Here is a 9,862-nt window from a genome sequence, read left to right on the forward strand (position 1 = left end):
TTGCTGGTTAATTGGAGATGGAATTTCTCAGGATTTTCTGACTAGGCTGTTTTTGAACCTTGTTAGCCACTAGTGCATGGATAACCTTTTTTTTTTCTTTTTTCTTTTTTTTCACCAGTTCTGGGTCTTGAATTCAGGGCCTGGGCACTGACCCTGAGCTTCTTTTGCTCAAGGCTAGCACTCTACCACTTGAGTCACAGTGTCACTTCTGGCTTTTTCTGTCTATGTGGTACTGAGGAATTGAACCCAAGGCTTTATGCATGCTAGGCAAGCACTCTACCACTAAGCCACATTGCCATCCAGGCTAACCATTTTTAAGTCAATAGTTCAGTGTCATTAAGTGTGCCACATTGTATTCAATACCACTATCCATTTCTAGAACTATTTATCACCCAACTGAAACTCTATCCAGTAAGCCATAACTCACAATTCCCCCCTCCCCTTGCCCCTGGTAACCATTGTTCTGACTATACTAGGTATCTTTTTTTTGGGGGGGGGGGGGAGGAGTCCGGTCGTGGGCCTGAACTCTGGGCCTGGGCGCTGTCCCTCAGCTCTTCAGCTCAAGGCTAACACTCTACTACTTGAGCCACAGTGCCCCTTCCGGCTTTTTTCTTTTTGCTTATGTGGTGCTGAGGAATTGAACCCAGGGCCTCATGCATGCAAGGCAAGTGCTCTACCACTGAGCCACCTTCCCAGCCCCTACACTAGGTATCTTAAATACATTGAACTATATAGTATTTATCCGTTTGCATCAGGCTCATTTCACCTAACATATTTTATGTGTTTTGACAAGCATATTCATCAGTATAAAAGCATTTTTAAGATGTCTATCATTCTCAGAATTCTCCTAACTTCCATCTCACTCCCCTACTCCAAGCCCCACAAAATCTTGATCTTATTTCTGTCACTGTATATTTGTTGTTTTTTCTAGAATTTCCATATCGCTAGAACCACACAATAGGTGCTTACTTATGCTCACTTCCCTCCTCCCCCCCCCCCCCCCCCCCCCCCCGCCACTTACCATAAAGATTTCTGTAGTTCATTACTCTTTATCTGGAGCACTATTCCGTTGTATAGGTGTGTCTAATCTTTACACCACTTTACAGTGCTCAGCTTTCTCCAGTTTAAGACAGCTAGAAGTTAAGCTATTGTGATATTTGTATATGTGTCTTGCATGAGTATCTGTTTGCATTGAATTTCATAGCAACTGGGAATGGAACTGACGTTTCGTATTTTTGTTTTGTTTTGCTTTGTTTTTGTCAGTCATGGGGCTTGAACTCTGGGGTTGGGCCCTATCCCTCCCTGCGCATTTCAGCTCATGGCCAGCGCTCTACCACTTGAGCCACAGCCCCACTTCCAGTTTTCTGGTGGTTTATTGGAGATGAGTGTCTCATGGACTTTCCTGACCCAGCTGGCTTTGAACCGTGATCTTCAGATCTCAGCCTCCTGAGTAGCTAGGATTATAGGTGTGAGCCACCTGCACCCGACCGCTTCATATTTTTTACATATTCTACTTTCAAGGTTGTTGACTGTAACATGCAATGAAAATATTTTTTATCCAGACAATTTCCCTCTGAGAGTCAAGTGGTGCTGTTGGGAGTCAACTGGGAGATATGGACATGCAAACAGGATGGTGCTGACAGCTATGGGGAAGAAACTGTTCAGGACTTGGGTGCTATCAGAAGTACCCAGCAGCCAGGCTCCAGTGGCTCACACCTGTAATCCTAGCTACTCAGGAGGCTGAGATCTGAGGATCACGGTTCAAGCCAGCCCGGGCAGGAAAGTCCGTGAGACTCTTTTCTCCAATAAACCACTAGAAACTGGAAGTGGTACTGTGGCTCAAGCGGTGGTAGAGCGCTCACCTTGAGCTGAAGAGCGCCCAAGCCCAGAGTTCAAGCCCCACAACCAACAACAAAGAAGGAGGAGGAGGAGGAGGAGGAGAGGAAGAAGGATAAGAGGAAGAAGAAGAATCCAGCAGGGGGCAGCAGAAGCCAGGATACAGTTCATGGGCTTATAGCCAAGGATCAGAGTTAGAGCACATTCATAAGCCTAAGCCTTCTTGCAACTCTTCTGATCCAGCAGCTTCAAGAGGCAAATAAGGAGGCTGAAGCCAGAGAGGGAGATGAACGTATGCACTTCCCTAACTCCACTGGGCTCATTCTTCTCATCCGTGTACAATCTGCTCTAATGTCCTTTTTTTTCCTAGGTCCTACTGTCCACATACCACTGCAGTTCATTCTAGTTTAAGACTTTTTATTTATTTATTTATTTTTTTGGGTCTGGTCGTGGGGCCTGAACTCTGGGCCTGGGCGCTGTCCCTCAGCTCTTCAGCTCAAGGCTAGCTCAAGGCTCTACCACTTGAGCCACAGCGCCACTTCTGGCTTTTTTCTTTTTGCTTATGTGGTGCTGAGGAATCGAACCCAGGGCCTCATGCATGCAAGGCAAGCGCTCTACCACTGAGCCACCTTCCCAGCTCTAAAGTTTAAGACTTAAACCAAAACATACACACAGTTTTTCTAAGTCTTTTTCAAAGACTTAGAACTGTCCAAAATCATCTTTGTGCTTCTAGGATCTGATACAAATTAAGGATTCAGTAAATGTTTGTGTGAATGGAAGACACCAGATGCAATTTTTTTCCAGCTCCCTGGGTTCCAGCCCTGGAGCTGTAGCTAGAAGAATAGAAGTCCCCTGCAGCCCCTCAGAAAGGTAAAAGGGGGGGGGGGGGGCTGGGAAAGTGGCTCAGTGGCAGAGCGCTTGCCTTGCATGCCTGAGGCCCTGGGTTCGATTCCTCAGCACCACATAAGCAAAAAGAAAAAAGCCGGAAGTGGCGCTGTGGTTCAAGTGCTACAGCGTTAGCCTTGAGCTGAAAAGCTGAGAGACAGCGCCCAGGCCCAGAGTTCAGGCCCCACGACCAGACCCAAAAAAAAAAGAAAGGTAGAAGGGGGCCCATCTTTTTGCTCACTCATCCTTTTGTTCAACAAGCACTATTTTGTGATTACCTCATACTCAGGACAGAGAAAATGATGATGATGGTGATGATGATTGATGATGATGATGATGATGACGATGATGATGATGATATAGCAACCTCTTTTATTGAATGAACTATTGGTAGGTAGGCACTATTCTAAGACCTTTACATTTAATAACTCATTTAGAAGGTAAATTAAAACTGTTTGTCCTGAAAAACCTTACAGTAGCTTAGTTGGGTGTCAGTGGCTGGAGAATCCTGGTTTAAGGCCAATCTAGGCAGAAAAGTCCACTAGACTCATCTCATTGGAGCAGAGGTGGATGTGGTGGCTCAAGTTTGTCATTATAACAACTATGGGAAGCCTAAAACAGGCGAATAGGGTCCAGACTGGTGCCAAGGCAGAAAGCAAGACTCTATTTTAAAAATAACTAGCAAAACACAGGACTGAAGAATAGCTCAAGTGCCAGTAGAGGGCCAGCCTATCAAGCACAGGACCCTGAGCTCAAACCCCAGGATAAGATTTGGAAAAAAAAAAAAAAAACCCTCTGGGGAAGGAGACAATTATTCTGTTTATTGAATAAATATTTATTGAGCAAGTAGTATTTGTAGATATTGGGGGCTACAGCCGTGAAAGAAACAGACACAAATTTTGCTTAAGGCTGGGGGAGTGGCTCATTGGTAGAGTACTTGCCTAGCATACACAAGGCCTGAGTTCAAACTTCAAAAAAACAAAATCTGCCTACACGTAGAAAGTTAAGGGGTTAAGCTGAGAATGTGGTATGGCCCAGAAGTAGAACACATGCCTAGTGTATGAAAGGCCCAAGAATCACTTTAAAAAAAAAAAAAAAAAGCTAAGTACCAGTACCAGTGATTTATACCTGTTATCCTAGCTTCTCAGGAGGCTAAGGTCTGATGACCCTAGTTCAAAAAGTCCAGAAGATTTTTGTCCCCAATTAACTACTAAAATGCCAGAGTGGAAACATGGCTCAAGTGATAGAGTGCCAGCCATGAGCAAAAAATCCAAAATCCAAGTGAAAGCAAAAGCCCTAAGTTCAAACCCTGGTAACAACACAGAAGAAGAAAAAGCAAGTCAGGGAGGGAATAGGACACACTGGAGACAGAGTTTTTATCTCAATAGTATAGCACATGTCTAGAGCATGCAAGACCTTGGGCTCAATCCCCAGCAGCCAGAAGTCCTCACTGGAAAAGTAGCCTCCAAGGAAGACCTAAAAGAGATGAAGGAGGGATCCATGCAGATTTCTACGGAAAAGCATTCTAGGAAGGAACAGGTACAAGACACTGAGGCCTGAACAGATGTCATGTTCAAAGGATAACTAATTCTCACCTGGTGCTGGTGGCTCATGCCTGTAATCCTAGCTACTCAGGAGGTTGAGATCTGAAGATCCTGGTTCAAAGCCAGCCCAGGCAGGAAAGTCTGTGAGACTCTTTTTTTTTGGGGGGGGGGGGGCGGGGGTCCGGTCGTGGGCCTGAACTCTGGGCCTGGGTGCTGTCCCTCAGCTCTTCAGCTCAAGGCTAGCGCTCTACCACTTGAGCCACAGCACCACTTCTGGCTTTTTTTCTGCTTATGTGGTGCTGAGGAATCGAACCCAGGGCCTCATGCATGCAAGGCAAACACTCTACCACTGAGCCACCTTCCGAGCCCTCTGTGAGACTCTTATCTCCAATTAATGACCAGACAACAGGAAGTGGGACTGTGGTTCAAGTGGTAGAGCACTAACCTTGAGCTGAAGAGTTCAGGGACAGCGCCCAGGATGAGAGTTCAAGCCTCACAACCAACAACAACAACAAAAAGGACAACTAACTCTACAAAGGTGGATCTAGGTATAATGGGGGGCACAAAGGTGTAGTGGGGGTCAGTTCTTAAGGCAGGTCTTCTTAGACTGTGATAAGGCTGTCAGATTTTGCTTTGTGTGGGATGGGAAGCCACTGGAGGAGTTTGATCAGAGAACAAACATGATCCAGCTTAAGTTTTTCGAAGAATTACTGTTGTAAGAGGTGACATTGTCCAAAACAAGATACGTACTTTTTACCTGACTTATGTGACTGTAACCCTTCTGTACATCACCTTTATAATAACAATCAAAAATTCAAAAAAGTTGATCAGGGCCTCATACTGGAAAATAAAAAGAATTATTGTTGTATGGAAACAAGGCAGTAGGGAGCGGAGCAGGAAAGCAAGAAAGAGTGTGATCCAGATGAGGTCATGGCGGTGGCTGGGCCGGGGAGTGGAGAGGGGCAGGCGGGCTCAGAACACAATAGCCAGGGCTGCCGTGGAAGCCAGGGCAGATCTGGAGTGCAAAGGTCTTTGGAGAAGTTCTAGAGACAACTTCCTTAAGGCACTTTTCACAGTGCATCCTGTCTCCTGAAGTCAGGCTGGTCTCACTGTCTGCCATGGTCACAGCCCTGCTCAGTGGGCTGACCTTGAACTCATCAGCCCGCCCACCCTGCCATCTCCCCACAGCCCCTCAGCCATGGACACACACACACACACACACACACACACACACACACACAAAGGCATGGAAAGCCTATTAGTCAGCCTGGGCCAGAGGCTGTGGGAGTGAGCCTTCTGACTGCTTAACCTTCCTCTACAACCAAGCTTGTCATAAATGATTTCAACAAGCTTGACCTCTCATAGGCCATGCCCAGCTGACCCTCACCCTCCTGGGGAGTGCCCAAAACACATGCCAGGACCCCCAGCTGCCTCCCTTCCAGCCTGGCCTCTATCCCACTATCTTGAGCTCCTGGTCCTTACCCCTGGGTGGTCCTGGGTCTAAGTCTGCCCACAGGGCCCCAGCCCCTCCCCCTGCCCTCTGGCCGCTGCCTGTCCATCAGCCTGCCTGGCACTCAGACTCCACTCTAGCTGTAATCACAGCTCAGCCTGGAAACTCCCCCCTCCACACACACACACAACTCCTGTGAATAATCCAGGCTGATTTAGGGGCTATCAGGGGAGTGGGGGGGCAGCTAATGGAGCTCGTGGGGGGCCACCCTGGTGATGTGGGGAAGGCTGAGAGGCAATTAGCTGGGCTGACAGCCTGGGAATCACCTTAATGTGCCTGCCTGCAGGAAGGGCGCCCGCAGAAAGGGCTGCAAGGGGCTTGTGGGGAGGGGGCCTGCCCCACCCCCACCTCCAGAGATGGATTTGGTATTGGGGAGGGGTCTGCTCCTCGCTTAGCAAGAGGTTTCAGGATACAGCAGGAGGGACTTCAAGAAAAATCAGGGAAAGGGACAGGGGCAAGAGAGCTAGATGGCATGGGGGGGTGCTATGGGGAGAGTCAGGAGCACCTGGTTCCCCATCACCCCTACCCCCAGCACTAGCGCGCACACACACACACACACACACACACACACACACACACACACACACACACACACACAGCTGAATCCTATCCCTCACTGGGGACTCACTCCTGATTAATACCAACATTAGCCCTGAGCCCTGAACACTCACCCCTCCTGGCCTCCCTGCCATTAATTACCTCCTCTTCCAACCCAGCAGGCTCCTCTAGGCCAAAAGAACCAGAGCTTCTGACCCCCTGCCCAGAGAAGCTACCCTTGCCCCTTCCTGACTCAAAAGGAGAGGGTGGAAGAGAGGGGAAAAGGTAGAGAGGGAGGGAGCAAGTTTAATTTCTGCTCCAGCCCTCCCTACACCCCAATCTCCCTGCCGGAGGCTGTCACCACTCAGAGTCTTCTGCAGTCTGACCACCCCTCTCCCCCATGATCTGCCAAGAGCTGGGAAAACTCTTGCTCTAAAGGTCCAGCACTGAGGAGCCTGCCTGGAGGCAGTATACAGCCTGTTCCCCAAGCCCCTTCCTGGCCCACATCCCTTTTGATTCCATGATGGGGACAGGATTGTGCCCAGACCCAGAGATAAGATGACACAAACTTCACAAGGACTGTCACTTGTGAAGTCAAAAGCAGACACACGGGGATCACTGTCACCCCGAACCACACATTCTTAGGAGCACCAAGGGCTGCTGCAGAGGCAGGTAGAGCACAGGACAGCCAAGTGCGGGGTGAGGGGAGCTGTCTACAGGAGCCTGCTGGGCTGGAGCAGATGGATATTGGGATGGGGGTATTTGACTCTTAGGAGTGGGACTACTTTCTCTCCCCCCTTGTGAACTCTCATGTGTGCATGTACAGGTGTGCGTGAGCATGCATGCACGTGCACACACACACACACACACACACACACACACACACGCATGCACCTTAAAGCAAAGTACAGTGAGCTACTAAAACCCAGCCTAGGGCACCTAACTCTGACCCCCCTCTCCGCCCCTCTTCCCCCTGACTCCCCAGAGCCCTAGCCCCAAAATTGTGTCTCCATGTGGCCTTGCTTGGGCAGACCTAGACAGGCCAACTCCCACTCTAGGATATGAGATAGGGGCTCTGTGAGGTTTTTCTGCCCCCCTTCCAATCCCCCCGCCCCCGTGTACCCCATTATAAGGCCAAGTGAGCCTGGAGACCTGACAATCGATACCCGTCAAAGATGAAGATGCTAATAACTTTATCTCCTCTTGTCCTCCAACTCTCGCCTACATTAGCCCTGACCACAGGCCCCAGGCAGCTGAGACCTGCCGTGGGCAGGCTTGCATTTGAGTAACCCCTTCAGATCCAGGTGGGAAGCAAGGGGCTAGATAGCAGGGAGGACTTTCTGGCACTGAGGAATGGGAGGCCACAGGGCTGAGGGATAGAAAGCCTTGGAAGGATATTTTCCATTCCCATATCAGCACCACTGGAGTCTGTGAGGATTTGTGACCCACGAGGACCCTATGGAGAGTAAGGGGGCAGGTCCTTATCTAATCCGTGAGGGCTGTCTGGTGCAAGTGAGCTGGGAAAGACATTCTCACTAGGGAAAATCAGGGAGTCAAAGGACTGAGTGGAGGGGACAGTGGGACAGGGTGGCTCGGGCCCTGCCCTCCCTACAGCCCCCTGGGCTCCAGAATCTAAAAACATTACCACTGGGGAATACGGCCCTGTGAGGAGAGGAAGGTTGCTCAGTGGAGTGGAAGGTGGGCTACAGTCTTCTGCTCAAAGGGCTGGATTGAGACAAGGCTCAGAGAAAAGCAAATCGCCTGCTTCTTTGTTTTGGGGCTCTCCTGCATCCTGGGCTCTCCTCCATTTTGGCCATGCCTTACACAAACAGGTGCTGGCTCTCTGCTGCTGAGTTGCCCTACTCTGTCTCTCCTGACCTTTCAGTAGGAACCCTGGCTTGTCTGTCTGGCCTACACCAACCACCACCATTACTATGCATTCCAAGCCCTTGATGCTGTCTGTCAGAGCTGGGTGTTATGAGAGAGGGTGTAGTGATGCTTGAACCTGTGGAGCACCTCACTTCCTGCTGGGGGTGCCTAGGAGCCCTGGCACAGTCAGGATCCCCAGAATCTGGCTCCTCTGGGGAGAAAGCCCTACAGACAGCCTTCCCCAAGGCCACTTCAGGAGTGAAGCAAGACAGGCTTTCTCCAGCGGGGACGTAGAGCAGCCAGGGATGAGGCAGTCTGGAATGCTCTCCTCAGCCTGGAGGCCTAGGCAAGCACAGGGAGGGGTGTCTCCCCAGGCGGCCCCAGTGCCCAGTCTGTCCGTTCCTGGAAGCTGAACGTGAACAGATGATCTGCTCTGCTCTCCAGTCGGGAAGCCAGCCCTGAGGGAGCAGGGCAGGAAGGAGACATAGGCAGGGAGAAGCTCTGGGTTCTTTAGAGACCCTGTCCCAGTGCTGGGGCCCCTGGGAAGCCTAACTGACTTCTGCACCACTGATCCCTTTAAAGTAGAGCTGAACAAAGCTCACTTAGTGTGTGTGTGTGTGTGTGTGTGTGTGTGTGTGTGTGTGTGTGTGTGTGAACTTCTTTCAGTAGTGACCCCACCCCAAGCCTTTCTGAACCTCTATTTTCTACCTGGGACATCTTCTCCTGAGAAGGAAGGGTGGTGGAGGGAAGAGCCTAAACAAGTCTGGGGGACCCAGATGTCTCATCACACAGCCTCAGGTCCTACTCCTGCTCCCAGACCCCCCAGGGGTTCTCGGGGGTCCCATTCCATCAATTCCCCTGCAGCCATGCATCTCAGCTGGAGCTCAACCCCTAGGGGCACAGGGCGGGGTGGGGGAGAGCTAATGGACTTGGCACCGTTAGGAGGTAATTAACAGGGAGGGGGCAGGGGCCACCATAGGGTGGGAGGTTCCATCCATGATAGCGAAACTCTATGGTGACGGAAGGGGACACTGTGTCTGGGCTTTGTGTGGTGGGCCAGGGACCCTGGCAGTGTACACACATCTGCAAATCCATCTTGAAGGGGCCAAGGGCCTTCAGTCACAAGCCAATAAGGTAAGTGAGGCCACTCCTGATCCCCAGCACAAGGCTCCACGCCCATGTGGCCTGAAAGGATTGGCATGAGGCTCCTATTCCTGGATCAATGAATGCTATCCAATTCCTTCTCTCGTGCTCTTCTGAAATTTTTCCTTTAGCCCATTCCCAGAACCCCTCATGTCACCTGCCCAGCTTTTCCAGCAATGTCTCCCGCAGAGGTTAGGAACCTCTGAGGCTCATACTGTTGACCTTGGAAATGTTGCAGATGTCCTGGCAGGTTGTCACCTGACCTCCAATACTTCAGCAATGATCCTGCCCAATACTTCAGCAATGATCCTGCCCAATACTTCAGCCCTGATCCTGCCCAATACTTCAGCCCTGATCCTGCCCAATACGAGTGAACCCCACAAAGCTTCTCGGTCTGAGGGTGTTCTCCCTCCTCACTTAGATGAGAGCCTAGGAGGCATGGGGGGGGGGGGGAGAGACAGTGAGGCCCTCTGGAATCCAGCCCCCTCCCCCCTGGACCCAGAGCTGGCTATGCAACACTCAGCCATCTCTGTCTCTC

Source organism: Dipodomys spectabilis, unplaced genomic scaffold (genome assembly GCF_019054845.1).
Source record: "Dipodomys spectabilis isolate Male_0828 unplaced genomic scaffold, ASM1905484v1 ptg000069l, whole genome shotgun sequence".
NCBI lineage: Eukaryota > Metazoa > Chordata > Mammalia > Rodentia > Heteromyidae > Dipodomys > Dipodomys spectabilis.